At 37.3% G+C, this 22,130-nt stretch overlaps 1 pseudogene; it reads right to left on the reverse strand.

The window, feature by feature from the left end:
- Positions 1–19,665: 19,665 nt before the first annotated feature.
- LOC149747886 (small nucleolar RNA U3) lies at positions 19,666–19,749 on the reverse strand (annotated as a pseudogene).
- Positions 19,750–22,130: the final 2,381 nt, after the last annotated feature.

Genomic DNA, 22,130 nt, shown 5'->3' on the forward strand with positions numbered 1-22,130 from the left:
ATTTTCACAATGTTGATTCTCCCAATCCAAGAACATGGTATATTTCTCCATCTCTTTATGTCATCTTTGATTTCTTTCAGGATTTTATAGTTTTCTGAGTACAAGTCTTTCTCCTCCTTAGGCAAGTTTATTCCTAGGTATTTTATTCCTTTTCTTGCAATGGTAAATGGGAGTGTTTCCTTAATTTCTCTTTCTGATTTTTCACTGTTGGTGTATAGGAATGCCAGAGATTTCTGTGCATTAATTTTGTATCCTGCAACCTTACCAAATTCATTGATTAGCTCTAGTAGTGTTCTGGTGGCATCTTTAGGATTTTCTATGTATAATATCATGTTGTCGGCAAACAGTGACAGTTTTACTTCTTCTTTTCCAATTTGAATTTCTTTTATTTCTTTTTCTTCTGATTGCTGTGGCTAGGACTTCCAAAACTATGTTGAATAAGAGTGATGAGAGTGGACATCCTTGTCTTGTTCCTGATCTTAGTGGAAATGCTTTCAGTTTTTCATCATTGAGTATGATGCTTGCTGTGGGTGTGTCATATATGGCCTTTATTATGTTGAGGTAAGTTCCCTCTATGCCCATTTTCTGGAGCGTTTTTATCATAAATCGGTGTTGAATTCTGTCAAAAGCTTTTTCTGCATCTATTGAGATGATCATATGGTTTTTATTCCTTAGTTTGTTAATGTGGTGTATCACATTGATTGATTTGTGCATATTGAAGAATCTTTGCCTCCCTAGGATAAATCCCAGTTGATCATGGTGTATGATCCTTTTAATGTGCTGTTGGATTCTGTTTGCTAATATTTTGTTGAGGATTTTTGCATCTATATTCATCAGTGATATTGGTCTATAATCTTCTTTTTTTGTGATATCTTTTTCTGGTTTTGATATCAGGGTGATGGTGGCTTCATAGAATGAATTTGGGAGTGTTTCTCCCTCTGCAGTTTTTTGGAAGAGTTTGAGAAGGATTAGTGTTAGGTCTTCTCTAAATGTTTGATAGAATTCTCCGGTGAAGCCATCTGGTCCTGGACTTTTGTTTGTTGGAAGATTTTTAATTTCAATTTCATTACTTGTGATAGGTCTGTTTATATGTTCTAATTCTTCCTTGTTCAGTCTTAGAAAATTGTACCTTTCCAAGAATTTGTCCATTTCTTCATGGTTGTCCATTTTATTGGCATATAGTTGTTTGTTGTAGTCTTTTATAATCCTCTGCATTTCTGCAGTGTCAGTTGCGATTCCTCCTTTTTCATTTCTAATTTTATTGATTTGTGTCCTCTCCCTTTTTTTCTTGATGAGTCTGGCTAAGGGTTTATCAATTTGGTTTATCTTCTCAAAGAACAAGCTTTTAGTTTTATTGATCTTTGCTATTGTTTTCTTCATTTCTATTTCATTTATTTCTGCTCTGATTTTTATGATTTCTTTTCTTCTACTGACTTTGGGTTTTCTTTGCTCTTCTTTCTCTAGTCATTTTAAGTGTAGGGTTAGATTTCTTATTTGAGATTTTTCTTGTTTCTTGAGGTGAGATTGTATTGCTATAAACTTTCCTGTTAGAACTGCTTTTGCTGCGTCCCATAGGCTTTGATTCATGTTTTCATTGTCATTTGTTTCATGTATTTTTTTATTTCTTCTTTTACTTATTCAGTGATCTCTTGGTTATTTAGTAGGTTATTTACTGTTTAGCCTCCATGTATTTGTGTTTTTTACAGTTTTTTTCCTGTAATTGATTTCCAATCTCATAGTGTTGTGGTCAGAAAAGATGCTTGATATGATTTCAATTTTCTTAAATTTACCGAGGCTTGATTTGTGACCTAAGATGTGATCTATCCTGGAAAATGTTCCATGTGCACTTGAAAAGAAAGTGTATTCTGCCACTTTTGGGTTGAATGTTCTATAAATATTAATTAGATCTATCCGGTCTATTGTGTCATTTAAAGCTTGTGTTTCCTTATTTATTTTCTGTTAGAATGATCTGTCCATTGGTGTAAGTGGGGTGTTAAAAGTCCCCTACTATTATTGTGTTACTGTTGATTTCTCCTTTCATGGCTGTTAGCATTTGCCTTATGTATTGAGGTGCTCCTATGTTGGGTGCATAAACATTTATAATTGTTATATCTTCTTCTTGGATTGATCCTTTGATTTTTATGTAGTGTCCCTCCTTATATCTAGTAACAGTCTTTATTTTAAACTCTATTTTATCTGATATGAGTATTGCTACTCCAGCTTTCTTTTGATTTCCAATTTGCATGGAATATCTTTGTCCATCCCCTCACTTTCAGTCTGTATGTGTCCCTAGGTCTGAAGTGGGTCTCTTGTAGACAGCATATATATGGGTCTTGTTTTTGTATCCATTCAGCCAGGCTGTGTCTTTTGGTTGGGGCATTTAATCCATTTACATTCAAGGTTGTTATCAATATGTACGTTCCTATCACTATATTCTTAATTGTTTTGGTTTGTTTTTGTGGGTCTTTTTCTCTCTTGTGTTTCCTGCTTAGAGAAGTTTCTTTAGCATTTGCTGTAGAGCTGGTTTGGTGGTGCTGAATTCTCTTAGCTTTTGCTTGTCTGAGAAGCTTTTGACTTCTCCATCAAATATGAATGAGATCCTTGCTGGGTAACCTTTGTTGTAGGTTTTTCTCTTTCATCACTTTAAGTATATCCTGCCACTCTCTTCTGGCCTGCAGAGTTTCCACTGAAAAATCAGCTAATAACCTTATGGGAATTCCTTTGTATGGTATTTTTTGTTTTTCCCTTGTTGCTTTTAATATTTTTTCTTTGAATTTAGTTTTTTTTAGTTTGATTAATATGTGTCTTGGTGTGTTTTTCTTAGGACTTATCCTGTATGGGACTCTCTGTGCTTCCTGGACTTGGGTGACTATTTCCTTTCCCATGTTAGGGAAGTTTTCAACTATAATCTCTTCAAATATTTTCTCAGACCCTTTCTTTTTCTCTTCTTCTTCTGGGACCCCTATAATTCAAATGTTGGTGTGTTTAGTGTTGTCCCAGAGGTCTCTGAGATTGTCTTCAATTCTTTTCATTCTTTGTTCTTTACTCTGCTCCTTGGCAGTTATTTCCACCATTTTGTCTTCCGGCTCACTTATTCGTTCTTCTGCCTCAGTTATTCTGTTATTTTATTTATTTATTTATTTATTTATTTTGCGGTACGCGGGCCTCTCGTTTTTGTGGCCTCTCCCGTTGCGGAGCACAGGCTCAGGATGCGCAGGCTCAGCGGCCATGGCTCACAGGTCTAGCCGCTCCGTGGCATGTGGGATCTTCCCGGACCGGGGCACGAACCCGTGTCCCCTGCATCGGCAGACGGACTCTCAACCACTGCGCCACCAGGGAAGCCCTATTTTTTTAAAATTAATTAATTTACTTATTTTAGTTTTGGCTGTGTTGGGTCTTCGTTTCTGTGCGAGGGCTTTCTCTAATTGCAGCAAACGGGGGCCACCTTCATCGCAGTGTGCGGGCCTCTCACTGTCGCGGCCTCTCTTGTTGCGGATCACAGGCTCCAGATGCGCAGGCTCAGTAGTTATGGCTCACGGGCCCAGTTGCTCTGCGGCATGTGGGATCTTCCCAGACCAGGGCTCGAACCCATGTCCCCTGCATTGGAAGGCAGTTTCTCAACCACTGTGCCATCAGGGAAGCCCCGTTATTCTGTTATTGGTTCCTTCTAGTGTATTTTTTCATTTCAGTTATTGTGTTTTTTATCTCTGTTTCTTTGTTCTTTAGTTCTTCTAGATCTTTGATAAACATTTATTGTAGTTTCTCAATCCATGCCTCCATTCTATTTCCGAGATTCTGGATTATATTTACTATCATTACTCTGAATTATTTTTCAGGTAGATTGCTTATTTCCTCTTCATTTGGTCTTGTATGTTTTTACCTTGCTCCTTCATCAGTGACATATCTTTTTGCCATCTCAATTTTTTTTTTATTTTTGATATATGGGATTGTGTTCCTGTCTTACTGGTTGTTTGGCCTTAGGCTTGCAACACTGGAGTTTGTAGGCTCTTGGGTAGAGCTGGGTCTTGGTGCTGAGATGAGGAACTCCGCGAGACCTCACTCTGATGAATATTCCCTGGGGTCTGAGGTTCTCTATTAGTCCAGTGGTTCGGACTTGGAGCTCCCACCGCAGGAACTTCCATCCAACCCCACGCTCATGAAACAAGATCCCGCAAGCCACAGGTTCACTTTGGGGTTCCTCCCATCTCCTTGGGCATTAGAGTCCCCCACCAGTGGCTGGCAGGCACCCTAGTTGTGGGGAGGTGCTAACGCCGCATCTTTCCACACCGCCATCTTGACTCTGCCTACGGACCACATAGGAAATAATCCATTAAAAGCAGCTTTAAAAAATATAAACTGCTGGAGAAAAAAAAAAAAAGACAATGAAAACATTCTGACATCTCGTCATGATTTAGTGCTGATGAATGTATCTCACACTTGAAGTCTTTGTTTCCTAGTTCTGCCTTGTTCACTAACTCAACGTTTGACTTTGGGAAGATCACTTAATCTCTTAGGGCCCTGTATCTCTTATGTCAAAGGAAGTGGTTTGCGTGTAAATCTTTGTTTTTTTTTTGTAAAATCTTTAAAGTCCTCCTATTTCTAAAATATTATTAAATTATTCAGATACCATGGTATGATTTTGAAAAATTATTTAAATATTTACAGAAAAATATTTTGAAGGCACACTGAGGTAGTATGTAGAGAGTCTAAAAAAAATCACTGAAGTGTAATATTGCTCCAATAACTGACCACTACTGGAGAGGGGTGCAAGTTCTCTCTTAGAATTTATTTGCCTCAAATACTGATGGAGATAAAAGTATATGAATGTCTATTGTAAAAGTACAGACAATTAGATATAATTTAGCATAATAGATCTATAGATAACATGGACCATTACCTACATATTATTCGTTAAATTTAATGCCATCTAGCGCTCAAGTAATTGTATTGAGCTCCTCATTTGTGTGTTTGTTTATCTTGAGCAAAGTTTATTTCAAAGATCAGGGAGTTTGGGGTTAGCAAATGCAAACTATTATATATAGAATGGATAAGCAACAAGGTCCTACTGTACAGCACAGGGAGCTATATTCAATATTCAGTAATAAACCATAATGGAAAAGAATACAAAAAAGAAGAATGTATATATATGTTTAACTAAATCACTTTGCTATACAGCAGAAATTAACACAACATTCAAAATCAACTATATTTCAATTTTAAAAAAGAAAACAAACAGAATGGATGACAATAACAAAAAAATAAAATAAAATAAAAAGAAAGGCAAAGATCAGTGCCCCTGAGTTAGTCAGGGAAAGGTCAAAGCTCATAACTCAGTCCTATGCATGTTAACTAAAAGTGTCAGAACTAGTGGTATTTCTCATTAAAGCCTTTCAATTGCAAGAGAGACAGAGAGAGAGAAACCACAGGGCAGGCATTTTTCTACAGTAGTTTGCTTTAGTGAATGTTGGACTAGTAAACCATTAACTGAATATAAAAACATTGAAAATACATATTTTCATGTTTGTTTTGTGTTGCCTGCCACCCTGACAACTAAGGGGAAAATAATGTATTTGTAGGAGTAGGTAATCTTTGTGTCTCTGAGTTCCTTATGTCTGAAATAATTGGCAGTGTGAATCTGAAATGCAGACACAGAAAGTCACCCTTGGTTTGATGCCATGTTTTTCTTTTTGCTTTTCATGTTTTTATTTTGGTGTATTTTTTTCTGATATCAAATATTACCTTGGTGCTAAAAATCAAGAGGGGAAAGTGCAGGCATAAAAATGAAAAAAAATCATCTCATTACTTCTCTCCCATGTATGATGGGGCTCATGTGATTGGTGCATTAGACTTTGTAGTGTCATTTCACTCCTTTCTTTGTAGACATCAATACTAGGAAATAAAAAGGGAAGTTCTAAAGTGGGAGGAAAAGCACCCATTATTTATGTATGCACATAGTTTGTGAGGGTTTCTAACTACTGATCTTTAGGTAAATGTCTAGGCTGAAGTAGATTTAAATGTGTAGGTGGCTGGGCTGTATTTTTACATTTATTGTAATTAATATAAAGCAGGAAGGAGAAGACAAATTGTCACTCATTATTTCCCCCAATTGCCTCTGCACAAGTAGGAAAGACAGGGGATTGCTTTCTATCTGCTTGAAATAGACATTTAAACTACAGTGAATTCAAAAACCCTTGGACATTTTTCTTGAAGTTTCCTCCAGTGAAAATTGATAAGAATCAAAAATTTATATTAAAAAAAAAATGGCAGGGCCATTGCTCCTAGCAGAGCTATCTGAATGATTTGCTAGGTCAAGCAATCTGTCAACTATTTTCCTCTAGATCAGAGGATTAGTATATCAGGCCAGAGTCTTATCCTGTATAACATTGAACAAACTTATTTTTAGAATCTGACAGAGGGTATGATTTGACACTCCTAAAGGAGATATCTAAGACTTTACTTCTAAAAAACTGAGTGGATATTATAGTAAAATATAATTCCTATGGTAAAGTACAGCTGTAAAGACTAAAATGCAGTTTGAATACATTTAGACTGAGTCTTCAATGCTTTCTCCATTAAATAAAGAGATTGCAAATTAAAAGTACTCAAAAATTGCAGTTGACATTCAGAAACTCATTAGCTTCATTCTTTTCCAAAATCACCATAGCAATTAGTCTAAACTTTAATTGGCCAAAATTGTTCATCACTGAAACACTGATTTTTAAGAGACATATTCTTTTCTGCCTTGGACTTAAATTTTTTAGAATTTTAAATCCATTCCTCTACCAGTTCCTGAAATGGTTGAGCACATTTGCATTTGCATTTTGTCTTTCCATGGAAGACATTCTTTTTCTTGAACTCTCTTATGCTGGCTTCTTATGCTTGGTCAGATGCTGTGAGCATCCTATGCCAATCAGCTATAGATTGCATGCAAATATATATTTCTCAAGGGAAAAATGGAAAACTTTGTACACAGGGATCCAATTTATATTTAGAAATCTCATATAGGATCTTTTGTCATTCTTAACTATTTCTATGTGATATAATCTTTACATTTTCGTCTCACTTTAACTTCTTCAGTTTAAGACACTGCTTCCTTGTTAAAATATTTACCACCTTAAAATTACCCACTACAACTTAATACATTCAAACTTATATTCCTTCCTTCATATATTCAGTCAATTAGTTATTTGTTCATTCAGCAACTTCTAGTGCTGACACTGTGCTAGAAACAGAGGAAAGAGATGTGTTATATGATATAAAAATGCTTGTAAAGGCCAGGTAAACAAACAAGTGCAGTTAAATGTTAGGAGAACAAAGGCAGAAGGAGATACAGGGCACTCTGGGGGCCCAAAGGAAGGTTTGGTTTTTACCATCTGAGAGAGGGGAGATGAAACAGAAGCGTTGTGGGTACAGATGATGCATGACCTGAGTGTTCAAATGAGCTTTTCCAGATGGTCAATGGATGAAGGTACTCTTCCTCCAAAGGAGAACCAGAGGAAAAACACAGGCTGGGAAATGGCAGGGTGGATTCAGGAAACAACAAGGAGCTCAGCCTGGCTAAAGCAGAATGAGAGACAAGGCACAAGACTGAGTCAAGGCCCATTTAATGGATGATATCAAGACAGAGAGCGGATTTCAAACAGCAAAATATGGGTCAGGGGAAGAGTCAGCAAAGTTAAGCAAGAAAAATAATATGATACATTTTTTTTTTCTTTTAGAGAGAACACACCAGATACTGGAAGAAATGGAGATGAAACATTTCAGAGTCTAGCTTTTGCTTCTGGTTAACAAAGTCTCTACTACAGTGGAACAAAAACAGAAGTATGCATGAGAGGGAGAGAAGTTGCTTTCCTTCATGAATGACAAGAAGGGTGGAATATAGAATTCTGAGAATATGGGGACCCAAGCACATTCTTAACTCCATCTCTTTCACCTATGCTTGGTAAGTATGTGGCTAAACATATAATTATATTCAATTAGTTTCTGTAAAACTCATATGATGAAAACCAAAACTATAAACCTATGATTGAGAAAACAAACTATATGATTGAAACTATAAACTCTATATTTGTAGAAATAATATGTATGGTAACGATAACAAAAAGGACAGGAGTGGATAAAAGGAACTCTTTGCAAGGTTCTTACATTTTATTTAAAATGTTATAAAATTAACTCTAAGTAGACCATGGTAGGTTAAGAATGCATGTTGAAATCCCCTAAATATCCACTAAAAATAAAAAGCCAGTAAAGGAATTCAAAGAAAAAATAATCAAGTTAATCTAAAAGAAAGTAAGCAAGAAAGAAGACAGGAACAAATAAACAGATGAGAGAAATAGAAAATGAATAAAGTTATAGTTTGGTCTTGAGTTTTTGGTGGTGGTTGTTTTTTAATCCAGGTGAAGAATCTCTTGTCTTTTAATAGGAAGAAGTAATTTATTTATATCTAACATAATTTGTGAGATGAGATGGTAAATTCTGCTTTATCCATGAGGAAGAAATTGGTATAGAATATGCCTTTTCTCCGTAAACAATTAGAAAACTGGACCAAATATATGAAACAATTATTTTCAGACATTGGCCAAAAGGTAGCAGAGCACTGTAATTCCTTCACAAATGAGTTAAGCCCTACCTGCCAGAAGCAAAAAAGGCACATGAGAATGGCTTCTTTTCAAAAACATGCAAGTCAGAAAGTAATGAAACAGTATTTTTAAATGCTAAAAGAATTTTATATCCAACAAAATATTTTCAAAAACAGCACGCAAATAAGGACTTTAAATTATTTACTTATTTAGATAATTATTTATTTTAAAAAATTTTGAGGTATAATTGGCATATAACATATTCATTTCAGGTGTACCATATGATAATTTGATATTTGCACATATTGCAAAATGATCAGCACAATAAGTCTAGTTAACATCTGTCACCAAACATAGTTATAAATTTTTTGTTGTTGTGATGAGAACTTCTAAGATTTACTCTCTTAGTTACTTTCAAATATGCAGTACAGTATTATTAACTATAGTCACCATGCTGTACATTACATCCTCAGGACTTATTTTATAACTGTTAAGTTTGTATCTTTTGATCCTCTTCAGGCATTCCACCCCTTTCCACCTCCCCACCTCCAGTTTCTGGCATCCACCAATCTGTTCTCCATATTTACGAGCTCCGTTTCGTCTTTTTTTTTTTTTTTTTATTCCACATATAAGTGAGACCATATGGTATTTGTCTTTCTCTGTCTGATTTATTTCACTTAGCATAATGCCCTCAAGGTCCATACATGTTGTTGCAAATGGTAAGATTTCATTTTTTTTATGGCTGAATAATATTTCATGGGATGTATATATGATGTTTTCTTTATCTACTCATCCATCGATGGACAATTGTTTGTTTCCATGTCTTGGCTATCGTAAAAAATGCTGCAGTGAACACAGAGGTGCACGTATTTTTTCATGTTTGTGTTTTTGTTTTCTTCAGATAAATACCCAGGAGTGGAATTGCTGGATGATATGGTAGTTCTATTTTTAAATTTCTGAAGAACATCCATATTGTTCTCCATAGTGGCTGCATCATTATATTTCTACCAATAGTGCACAAGGCTTCCGTTTTCTCCACAGCCTTGGCAACACTTGTTATTTCTTGCCTTTTTGATGATAGCAATTCTAACAGGTGTGAGAGGATAGCTCACTGGGGTTTTGATTTGCATTTCCCTGATGTAGTGATGTTGAGCATTTTTTTTTTCATGTACCTGTTGGCTACCTGTTTGTGTTCTTTGGAAAAAAATGTATGTTCAGATAGTCTGCCCATTTTTAAAAAAAAATTAATTAATTAATTAATTTATATTTGGCTGTGTTGGGTCTTAGTTTCTGTGAGAGGGCTTTCTCTAGTTGTTGCAAGCGGGGGCCACTCTTCATTGTGGTGCGCAGGCCTCTCACTATCGCGGCCTCTCTTGTTGTGGAGCACAGGCTCCAGACGCGCAGGCTCAGTAGTTGTGGCTCACGGGCCCAGTTGCTCCGCGGCATGTGGGATCCTCCCAGACCAGGGCTCGAACCCGTGTCCCCTGCATTGGCAGGCAGACTCTCAACCACTGTGCCACCAGGGAAGCCCCAGTCTGCCCATTTTTAATCTGATTGTTTTGCATTTTGCTATTGATTTGAATGAGTTCTTTATATATTTCAGATATTACCTTCTTATCAGATATATGATTTGCAATTATTTTCTCCCATTCAGTAGGCTGCCTTTTCATTTTGTTGCAGAGGCTTTTTAGTTAGATGTAGTCCCACTTGTTCATTTTTGCTTTTGTTGCAAGTCTTTTTTAGAGAAACAAAAGCTGGAAGAATTGCTAGCATATTTTAACCACAAGAAATATTAAACAAAGTTCTTAGGTTGAAGGTAAATGATCCCAGATGGAAACATATATGTATACAAAGGACTCAAAAGTGCCAGAAATGGTAAATTAGCAGTAAATATAAAATATTTTCTTTTTTCTTGTAATAAAATATACATAACATAAAATTTACCATTTTGACAATTTTATGTGTACATCTAGATCAGTGGTATTAAGTACATTCACATTATTGTATAACCATCACCACCATCCATCTCCAGAATCTTTTCAGCTTCCACAAAATTCTTTTTTTTGGTTTTGTTTATTTTTCACTTGTTTGAATGATATCATACTATTTAAAGCAAAAATAATGACAATGTATTTTGGGATTGATGAAGCAAAGTATATGATAACAAGAGTGCCAAGTGGAGGAGATGTAAGTTTACAGTTGTAATGTCCTCACGTTATACATCAAGAGGTATAATATTATTTTTATGTTGAATAAATCATTTAAATAATTTAATAATTTTTAAAAGCAAATTGTGAAAAGTTAAGATGCATACTGTAAACCACAGAGAAACCACTAAAAATATAAAGCAAATAGATATAGCTAATAAGCTAACAGTGGAGAGAAAATTGAATACTACAAAATAATTATATGATCCAAAAGACACAAAAGCGGAAAAAAAAAAAATGAACAAAGAAGAAATGGGACAAATGGAAAGCAATAGTAAGATTGGAGCCTTAAATGCAACCCTATCAATAGTTACATCAATTCAAATGATTTAAGTACACCAATTAAGAGGCAAGACTGTCGGAAGAGATAAAATAATGGAGTACCCAATTACATGTTGTCTACATGAGATATACTTTTAATATAATGACACAGGTTTAAAGGTTTAAAAGCTAAAGAATGGAAAGAGATGGACCATGCATTATAAAGCTGTTATGATACACTGAGAGGAATATAGAACCACTTCTGTTATAGTCCTGCCAAGAATGCATACCCTGAATCTGATCATGAGACAAACCCAACTGGAGGGTCATTTGTCCCACAAAATAGCTGACCTGTCCTTCTCAAAAGTGTCGATGTTATAAAAGCCAAGGGAAAACTGAAGAATTGTCCCAGACTGAAGGAGACGAAAGAGACCTGTAAGAGGTAGTTCTGAACTGGATCCTTTAAATATAAACATTATTGGAACAGCTGGCAAACTTGAATAGGGTCCAAAGAGGTGGCCTAAAGAACTAAACCAGTTAGCTGACAGTGTTGCATCAATGTTAATTTTCTAATTTTGATGGCTGCATTTTATTATGTAGGAGCATATTGAATATCTTTGTTTTTAGGAAATATATACTAAAATAATCAGGGTATTGAGGCTTCAGATTGATAACTTATTTTCAAATAGAACAGGAAAAGAAATTCTTTGTGCTACTTATGCAACTTTTCTGTATGTTTGAGAATTTTTTTTTAACTTTAAAATTGACTATTAAAAAAAAGAACAATAATCAGAATAACACTGAACTTCTCAGTAGTTACATTAGATGATGGAGATAGAGGGGTACTGACTTCAAAAGTCTGAGGGAAACTGTTTTTCAACAAATAATTCAATGCCCAAGCCACCTATTAATCAAGCATGAGTGTAGAACAGCAACATTTTCAGATACACAAGAACTCAGAAAGCTCTTATCAGAACTGAAGAATCCACTCTATTTAAATAAGGGAAGAAAAAAAAATACATCCATTGGTGAAGAGAAATATTAAAATGGTAGTGTTCATGTTGCCAAAAGTGTTAAAAGAGGTGCCTAAGAGTAGCCAAATCGGGAGGTGGACAGTAGTAGATCTGGAAGTTACTATTCTTCATTTAAAAATAGGTATATGCATTCCTTTATGATGATGTTAAAGAATTATATTCTTTAAAATAAATGAAATATGGTGAAGTGAGTAATAAGTAAAGATGGTAAGTGAAGGCTATTCTTAACAATAGAAGGATGGAGAATGCAGGAAAGGTAGCTAGAGAAGGAACATAGGTTTGAGAGATTTTTTTTCCTGCTAAATTAAGAAAAATAAGCATGATTTTATAATCTGAAGGAAAGCCAGAAGAGTGGGTGATCAAATAAAAAGAACTAGAAGGAGCACTTTTTCAACTACGCTGGTAGAAAGTACGTGACATGCCACGTAGATAGAAATAATTTGAAGTCTTGTGTACTATAGAGAGCCCCACTTTTTCCCATATAGATCATATGTTAAGAAAAAATGGGACATACAGAATAAAGAGGATTTTGAAGCTTGGTGAAGATTTGCAGTCATATTTGTGGCTCATAGATGAGGGAGCTGAAACAGGGACACGTTGGATTGCTGAGCAGCCTTGGATGGTCCCGTGAAGAGATGACTGTACATTTTCAGTAGCACTAGTTGCACATTTGTATGTTTCTTTTTCCTCAAATGTTATCACAGCCTGGGTACAAACAAGTGATAACCAAGGGGGGGGGTCTAAACTTTTCCAGGAGAAAAGGAAGTGAAACTATGCAAGGATGACAGACAGGATTAAGACGGAGGGGTTGAAAAGCTGGAGGTCAAAATGCACTGGAACAGCAGTAAGAGTAAGATTACAGGAGCACAGAAGTGGGATGATGTGAAATGCAGTCCAGGCAAGAATGGGGTTAAGGAGAGGGAGGCTTGGAATTGGGGCTGCTGATTCAAAAAAATCACCATTCCAAAGGAGCACGTTGGTGGAAAATGATCAGGGCTCATCATGCAGAATGAAGAAAAGCAGATAGTGGTGCCCGGGAACGTGGAGCTCTCCAGTTGTTTGGGGGCAGTTAGGCTGACTTAGAGCCTCTTTGCTGTATCCTTGCATTCTTTGGGCTGACATTTCTTGGATGAATCAAACGTCCACCATATTAAACTATCTGTGGGTGATAAACCACCTACTATGAAGTTGGCCTTTTCCACATTTCGATCTTTGCACCAATTTAACACCTTAGTCCTTTCTACCAAGGTTGTTTTTTATTTATGCTTTCGATTTCCTCTGCATTTCAGTGATAGTTGTCTTGGCACACAGTCCCAGCTGCAGACAGCTTTTATTTTTAGGTTTCCCTATTCAGAAAGAGTAGTCCCTGTTTAGGGATTTCACTGTCATTCTAAGCTTTCCACTGATCTGCGACCCTGCAGCTTTCTTCAAATTCAAGTCACTGGGGAAACCTTTTGAAATGCTGAAAAGACAGGACAGCATTTTGTACAAGGGAGAAAAAGCAACCAAAAAGAGATTCCAGAACCAAGAAGATACCACAAAAAGGACAGGAAAATGAAGACAGTGACAGAAGCCAAAAGGACAAAAGACAATACATCAGACCCTTAATAAGCCAGCCAGAAGCATCAAGACCAAGGGCAATAACTTGTAGCTAGAAGTTTGCAAACAGGGAAGGAAATTCTTGCTTCATAATTCCCCAAAGTACCACCCAAGGTACTATAGGTCATAAAAATACTTCCTATTGTTAAAATAAGGAAGTTACTTCCTGGTCCACAATATTAGTGAACTGGTTAGATTTTGAGGACTCTCCTTGAAACTCATTCAGGTATAGATCTTTAAATAAGTACATTATTTGAGTTCAACAACCTTATGTTGAACCTATATTTTAAAAAAGGAATAATATAGTTAACTAATTGTGCCTAGATATTGAAAATACATTTATCTAAGCATTGCCATAATTTATAAAGGATATGTTCAAGTCCCTTATCCCAATATTTAGCAGTCCTAGTAATGATGCATGAAAGATGAACAAATATCCTGTAAAGTAATTGTAATCAAATGTAAAGGTACAATTTAGGGCATGCATAAAGTGCCTTTAAACATGGGTGTCAGGAGCAGTACGTATTTCAAATGATGCCCCAGTATGCCACATTTTGTTCTCTTTGAAGAGCCTGGAAGGGATGATGGTTAGGAGAGGATACAGAAAGCAAGGTACAGGGCAATTGCAAAATTGCAGAAGGAAAGAATTGTACTAGAAAGCATTAAAATTTTGTGGCTCCCAAATAAGACCCTTCTTATCTCAGAAGATTTTAAGAATGATTTTTCCGTCATTTATTTCTTAAAAACGAATGCTATTTTAATCATTGAGGTATACCTAGGGAACACTGAAAGGCCATTAACAATTTAAACTAACTCAGATGTAGCAGCACCTCCACTCACAGCTTCACTCCTGGTTACTGCCTTCTGCTCTCCCCATATGTGGTTCTCCACCCAGGCTCATTCATTCTCAGCAGGATGGGAGGGAACCTAAGAAGTAGGTGCAGGAGAGCAGGCCGCCTGGGCTCAGGGCTCCCGTCCTGGCCTCCTGTCCCACAAGTCATGCTTTGTCCTTACAGTTCTTTGGCTCCCCTGGCAGTTTCTGATGGCCTGCCTGTTTGGCCACACATTTAGCTTTTACCCCTTCTATTTCTGCGTATCATCTAGAAGCTGTTTGCTGGGGCCTCTAAAACTCCTGACTTGCTCTGACTTCTATGTCTGTCTTCTTGATTCTTTGTTTATTCATTTCCCTGATGTTTTAAAATACATTTCTCCCCAGTTTTAGGGCTTCTTCTGACCTCCACTTTGCCCTGTCCCTACATATTTTGCTGTAATTAGTGTTGTATGAAAGAAGCTAATCAACCAATACTTGAAATTCATAAAAACTGTGAAGTGAGAAAGAAAAAACTTACATTATTTTCAATGTGTCCCCATAGATTTGACTATCAAACTTCAGAGTCAAAAGGGTGGCAATCAGCAACCTTAAGTGACAAACAACTTCTGGGGGTTGTGCGATGACAATGGGTCAAAGCTTCAGCTCTACTATGTTGTAACTTTGATCAGGATAAAACAATGATGATGATGATGACGACAACAATTGTAATAATGATACTTTCCCCCTAGTCTTAGCATAAAGCTGGATAAATAGAAACTGTTCAATATGTACTAACTTTTATGGTGATGAATAAAAATGATCATTAAGATTTAGATTGACTTTTAGAGGGACTTCCTCTAGAAGGTGCCTGGCTCCCCCAAATTTTCTCACATCTATGGCATTCTCTTACCCTAGCAGAGCTTCTCAGTATTATTACTGTGCTGTTTTCTAGAAGGTCCACATCTACACTTCTAGCTTTGTGGCAATACTGTCCCTCCCAAAAGTCTCTGCTGACACATTTTACCTGGTATGATGGTCCCTGTCTAGTCAGATGCTATCTTTCTATCCTGTGACACACTTACCAGAGGTGTGTCTCTCAAAGATCATCAGCTGACCTTAGGAATCACTTGGAAAGATTCCCTCCTGAATATGACTCAACACCTCTGGCTCAGCCATTCATATCTCATCACCAATGACCGTCAGGAAACAAGGTCAGTACAGAAATGGCACTCGCCTCGTTTACTATCTCGATCTTCTCATTATGAGAAACCTCATAATCCTTAGGTTATGATGATTTATATTGCCCTGTCTCTACAGTTCTTCCTTGGCTCTCATATAGCCCTTGTCACTTGTGATTGTAATTGGTTGTTTTCAGCATGTCTCTCCTTCAAAACTCTAAGCTTTATGAAAACAAAGAAAACGTATGTACCTCCTGATGATGGCTTTATTCTGAGTTCCCAGCCCAAGGATCAGCAGTATCACATAGCGGTTAAGAGTTTGTGATCTGGAGCCTGGCTGCTTGGTTCAATTTATGACTCCAGCTCTACTATCTGTGTGGATTTTGGCAAGTTACTTAAATTACTTGTATTTCAGTTTACTTGCATGAAAAATAGGTATTTTAGTAATAGTGTTTACCTCTTGGGGAAGATTAAATAAGTTAATATGCATAAAGCACTTAGAATAGTGCTTGGCACAGAGCAAATGGCTATTAGAGTAGGTTCTCAATAAATGTTTGCTAGATTAAGAAATGCCACAGTAGGTCCAGCCGTCAGCACTCTGCACATGTCATTTCATCAATCTGAATAGTCCAGCTGCCTTCAGAGCCTCTTGATTTTCTTCACACATGTTTTTCATTTACTGCCTCTCAGGCTTTATTGTATTTGTGTCAAATCTACTTGTGTAAACATTCAAAAAAGCAAAACAGTGCTACATAGTTTTAAAAACTGTTATAATTTAGCTCTATGGATTTCTAAAACTTCACATACAAAGCGCTTAACTGCCTCACCTGAGGTTTTATGTTGCTGATCAAATGCACTCATTTCATAAATATGTAGTAACATGGTGTGTGGTGTGTAAAGAACAATGCTAGATTAATGTCTGTGTGTGCACAGGTACTTGTGTATATTTGCATGTGTGCGTGCAGTGGGAGTGGAGCTGATAATGCCGAAGATGAATAAGATGAAGTCTCTGCTCTATGGAATCTTAAAATTTAATAAATGAGATAACCATGCAAACAACTAGCTAAATCACAAGGCCCGATCCTCTGGGAGCCTGTGAAAATCTGCATCCTGCGCTGAGAAAGCATAATCTCTCTTTGTGTCTATAATTTTACCCAGGCTGGCATCCGAGTTAGAGAGTAGACTCCTAATGTTTCACATTCTCTGTTTGTACAATGTCCTACATCTGTGAACACAGAAGTAAACTGCTGCTATTAGGACAATGTGAAAAGCACTTTTCCCCTGAAAGGAACAAAAATTTTGCCATGAAGCTATAGAAAAAGGTAAGTCTTTCAGGAAAAAGACTTTTCCTAAAAGGACCTCCTAAAGAACATTTTAAAGTATTTAAACAAACAAACAAACCAGGATGAGTAGAGTTTAAGCCTATGTCCCTGAGTAGAGTTTAAGCCTATGCCCCTTCTATATTCTCTTATCCTGTGTCTGTTGACCTTTAGTGAATCACTTCTTTGGGTTACTTATTTCCACCCTCACTTTGTCGTAGTAGTAAGAGAATTCTCAGAGGGGAGACTATAGAAGTCTGTCAGCAGCAGGGTCCATTCTGGCAGGAAAACTATTCTATAAAAGAAAAATAAATTGATTTCCTTTCCCTGTAGTTCAATATTTTCTTCCTCTACACATTGGCTAAATTCCTCCATCCTATTTCCTCACAAATTCAGGGTTGGGTTGCCCCACTGTCAGAGAGCTCTCTTCATTATGATTATCTGTGTTAATGCCATGTCATTAATCCTCATGGGTGTAAGGAGGCCTCACACTGAATGAATGGGGAAGGTCACCATGGAAACGTTTGTCTCCATAGCTGACTCACTGCAACCCCCATAACTGCTGAACCACATCTTGTCCGCCATCTGAATTGCACTGGATGAAGCCACACATTTGGCATCTACTATAGAACCATATTCTTTTTAAAAGCTATAAAAATCTATGCCAAGGAAACATACCTCAGACTTAGGGTAAACATACCATTTCAGATGTGTCTAAGTGGGTGATGCCATGCAATTACTTGTTAACACCTTTTAATAAACACACAGAGTGAACGTTACCTGTGGTTTTCCAGCTCCCAGTTACCGCATGGTGTTGTAGCCTCTGGAAGTGCCCACGTAGGAAATGAGCAAAACACCGACACTCTCACATTTCAGAAAGGATAATCTTCAGGGTTGGTGTGCTCTGTCAACCTGTATCACAGTGAACTGGAGGGGAATAAAAGGGTCTTTGCTGAGGTGTTGTTTTGTTTTGGTTGTTTCAATGCAAAAAATGTATCAAGATAACCCATGTAGAAAAAATCGCATTTGAGAACTACAGATTTCTCACTTAGCCTTATCATGGAAAGGCAGGATATGAGCATTTCCTAGATGGGAAATTAGGTTTATGCTGGGAAATATCAGGCATAAATAAAATCACATGAGAACTACAGTGTACATCCCAGCCACCTCAGCACAGCTCAGTGGAGCAATCTGTCTAGTTCTATATTCAGAGCTGGCTGTGATTATTCAAACCTAGGCCCAAGCAGGAGAGGCAAGCATGGGAGTGAAAAAAGGGAACGGGCTATTTCCCAAGCTGCACACTGTCACTGGATCTTCACAGAGGTAGGCAGGTCCTCATTTCTTGTTTATACGTTGGATCTCAGGTGGAAGTCTTAAAACTTGACTGATAATAGTAGATGTTTATATAGCACTTGCTTAAACATACGCCAGTCTGTACATGTATTAGCTCATTTGATTCTATAAATTATAATATGAGGTAGGTATATTCTTTACTTCATTTGAGAGGTTAAGAAACTAAGGCATGGAACGATTTAGTGATTTCCCCATGGTCACATAGCTCTTAAGTGACAGAACTGAGACATAAGCCTAGGCAGTCACCCTCCAGAGTTCATTTACGTAACCATTAAACCATACATTTGCTTCTTGTGGAGTCCCATTTATTCGTTCTCTCCCTTTTCCTCTTTCCCTCCTCTTTCTCCTTCTCTTCCTCTCCTCTCTTTACCCCCTCTCTCCATCTTTCCCTTTTTCTCCCCTCTCTCCTCCTTCCCCACATCTCTTTCTCTCTCACCTCCTTCCTGTTACTCTCCCCCATCTGCCTCCCATCTCTACCTTCATGCCCACTCCCACCATCACATTTTTTCTTGGAAGGTTTGGGATATCTTAAACTCATACAGTGAATTCAGTCTCTTTGTTTACATTAAAGTGTTCCCATTTTATGGAGTTTGCTTCATCTTTTCTTTTTAACTTTCTTATTGAAGTACACCATGTACCTGGTGTTACGGACTGAACTGTGCCCCCTTCCCCCACAACAAATTCATGTGTCCAACCTTAACCCCCAATGTGACTATATCTGGAGACAGGGCTTTAAAAAAAGGTAATTAAAGTTAAATGAGGTCCTAAAGATGGCACCCTATTCCATTATAACTGGTATACTTATAAGAAGATAAAGAGACACCAGGGATGGCTATGCACAGAGAAGAGGCCACGGGAGGAAACAGGGAGAAGATGGCCATCTGCGAGCCAAAAAAGAGAGGCCTTAAGAGAACATGGCTGGTGGGGACTTCCCTGGTGGCACAGTGGATAAGACTTCACGCTCCCAAAGAAGGGGGCCCAGCCGGATTCGATCCGGGGTCAGGGAACTAGATCCCACGTGCATCCCTCAACTAAGAGTTTGCATGCTGCAACTAAGACCCAGCACAACCAAATAAATAAATAATAATTAAAAAAAAAAAAAGAGAACATTGCTGGCACTTTGATTTTGGATTTCTGGCCTCCAGAACTTCAAAGCTATTCTAGTAAATTCCAGAGTTTGTTCTATTATTTTAAAGTCTAAAGGCTCTGGGTCTTGCAGACAAATAGAGTTCCTCTACAACAAAACACAAAACTCCCATTATTATGGGAGTTTTACCCCCCCCCCCCGCCTTTTTTTTTTTTTTTTTTTTAAACTTACTAGATCACTGGTTTATTATCAGTGCTCTACATGTTCAGGGAAACTTCTCTAGTAATGAGCTATAGAAATGATCCCTGAGAGTACAGCCTTGCTAATCCCATTTTTAGCTCCTGTACTTCCCAATATGTTGCATACCATCTGTTAATCTAATGAAATGCCCCAAGGCTCAAACTGTAACTTTTAAAACCTCTCACTTCTTTTGATATGTGATTGAAGATCCCATTCTAATGTGGATTAGTTCTTCAATGAAGGAGTAAGGACAACTAGAAGTTTAAGCAGATTTGGAGCTGGGCTGCATGACTAATGTCATTTGTCTTAATTCCCAGCTTCCAGTCAAGAATGGTGTTGGAATCCATTTACTTACCTTTCACTCCAATCATACTTATGGAAAGGGCAAGTAGTGAACTGCCCCTTGAAGATCGGGGAGCTACACCAAATGGTTACAGAAATCTGAGCAGATATGAGAAAGGAAGAGCAATGTAAACACTTCAAAGAACTGCTGGATGGGTTTTGAGGTGACAAAGCTATTACTGGTGGATAGTCAGCATTAAGAGTCCTGTGTCCTTAGGGAATATGTTCAAAAAATGAGTAGATGGAGACTTTAAGGGAAGACAGACAAATTGAACCATATTAAACGTAAACCAGGCAAAAGATTAAATCCAGGCCAGGGTTTGTTACTGTTTTGGTGAGATTATCCACTCTAGGGTGGGGAAGGTACCTTTGGAACATAAAAAACTCACTGACTTCATGTGGTTACCCCAGAGATCTAAAGAGTATGATTTGAAAAACAAATGAAACAAATGGCCAGGCCTGAGAGAGAAACTGAGAGGTCAAGAAAATGAAAAATAGTCACCGAAAACCTACAAATGGTGAGAGACCTACATAAAATAAAGAGGCCAATTTAAGAAACAAATTAAACTGTTAACAGGTGCATGCCTTGATTATCTTGTGTGATCATCTAACTCTCTGGACTTATCAACATTAATGAGAGACCACAAGCATTCCAGTAATAAAAAATCCCAGGCCACAGCTGCTGAAGAAACTTGAAACCCACCCAGGTGTCTGAGTGAGATGCTTCTGCCAGGATTCAGCAGTAATTGTAGAGGAACAAGTATGGACTTTAATTTCTTTGAAAAATTAGCTTACAAGGGGAAGATGTGATGTGTCAGCTCAACTGGGCTAAGAGATGCCTTGATAGTTGGTAAAATATTATTTCTGGGTGTGACTGTGAGGGTATCTTTGGAAGGAAGTAGCTTTTGAATCAGTAAACTGAGTAAAGAAAATCACTTTCACCAATGTATGTGGATATTATCCAAACTGTTGAGCACTTATATGGGACAAAAAGGTGGAGGAAGGGCGAATTCACACCCTCTACTTGAGCTGAGATATCCATCTTTTGTGCTCAGACTTGGACTTAACACCATCACTCCTAGGATTCTCAAGACTTTGGACTGAATTATACCACCAGCTTTCCTGGTTCTCCACTTGCAGACAGCAGATTGTCCTATTTCTTGGCCTCGAAAACCACATAAGCCAATTCCGATAATAAATCTATAATAAATTCCTAAATAAATATCCATATATGGCCTATCGGTTCTATTTCTCTGGAGAACCCTGACTAATACAGGGCCTGACCTCAGCTTAGGTACTTTTAACTTATAATACACTGGAACTTTATGAAAACTAATTTGGCCCTAAATTTTCTAGAAAATAAAACTTCTGTTATCAGTGCTAATACTTCTTTTCTCCCTTTGTCCTTTTTATATTAGGATATATCACCAGGAGATTAAAAATTTAATGATCTCATAGGACATCCTGCCAATGTATACTTCAAAAATTTACCCCAATTTACTTGTCACTAACAATATATAAATATGCAATTTTAATCTGCATCGTCAAAATAGGGTGTTGTCATGTTTTACATTTTGTTTCAGTCAGGAAAGGCTATATTATCCATAGTAGCAAACAACCCCCAAATCTTAGTGACTTACAGTCACTTAGGTTTATGTCTTGCTCAAACTATATATCTTTTTCAGGCTCGATGGGCACTCTGCTCTGGAATCCTATCCAGGAGAGATCTGGAGGGTTTTAAATCAGAAATGGAATATTCTAAGCTGGAAGTGAAAAGCAGCACTTAGGTTCACATCCCCATTAGCCATAACTAGTCATATGGCTTCACCCAGTCATCAGTTGCCCAGGAAATACAAATCTACCATGTACAAAAAAGGAAGAGAGCTAGAAAATACTTCATGAGATCAGCACTCGGATTGTGACACATTTTCACAAATTTCATGGTGGAAAAATGACACCTTGCCTTATTTTGCATTAATACCGCAAGAAACGTTGAGAAATTTCTCCTTTGTGAATTGTTTGTTCATGCTCTTCTTGTCTTGCATATTAATGGGTATGTTGGTGGAGTCCAATAAAAAGTTGGTTGAGGAACTGAAGTTGTTCTCAAGTTATTACCAAGG

This window comes from Delphinapterus leucas, chromosome 12, assembly GCF_059928025.1.
Source record: "Delphinapterus leucas isolate spDelLeu-1000000601 "Yukka" chromosome 12, BTC_Dleu_Yukka2, whole genome shotgun sequence".
NCBI lineage: Eukaryota > Metazoa > Chordata > Mammalia > Artiodactyla > Monodontidae > Delphinapterus > Delphinapterus leucas.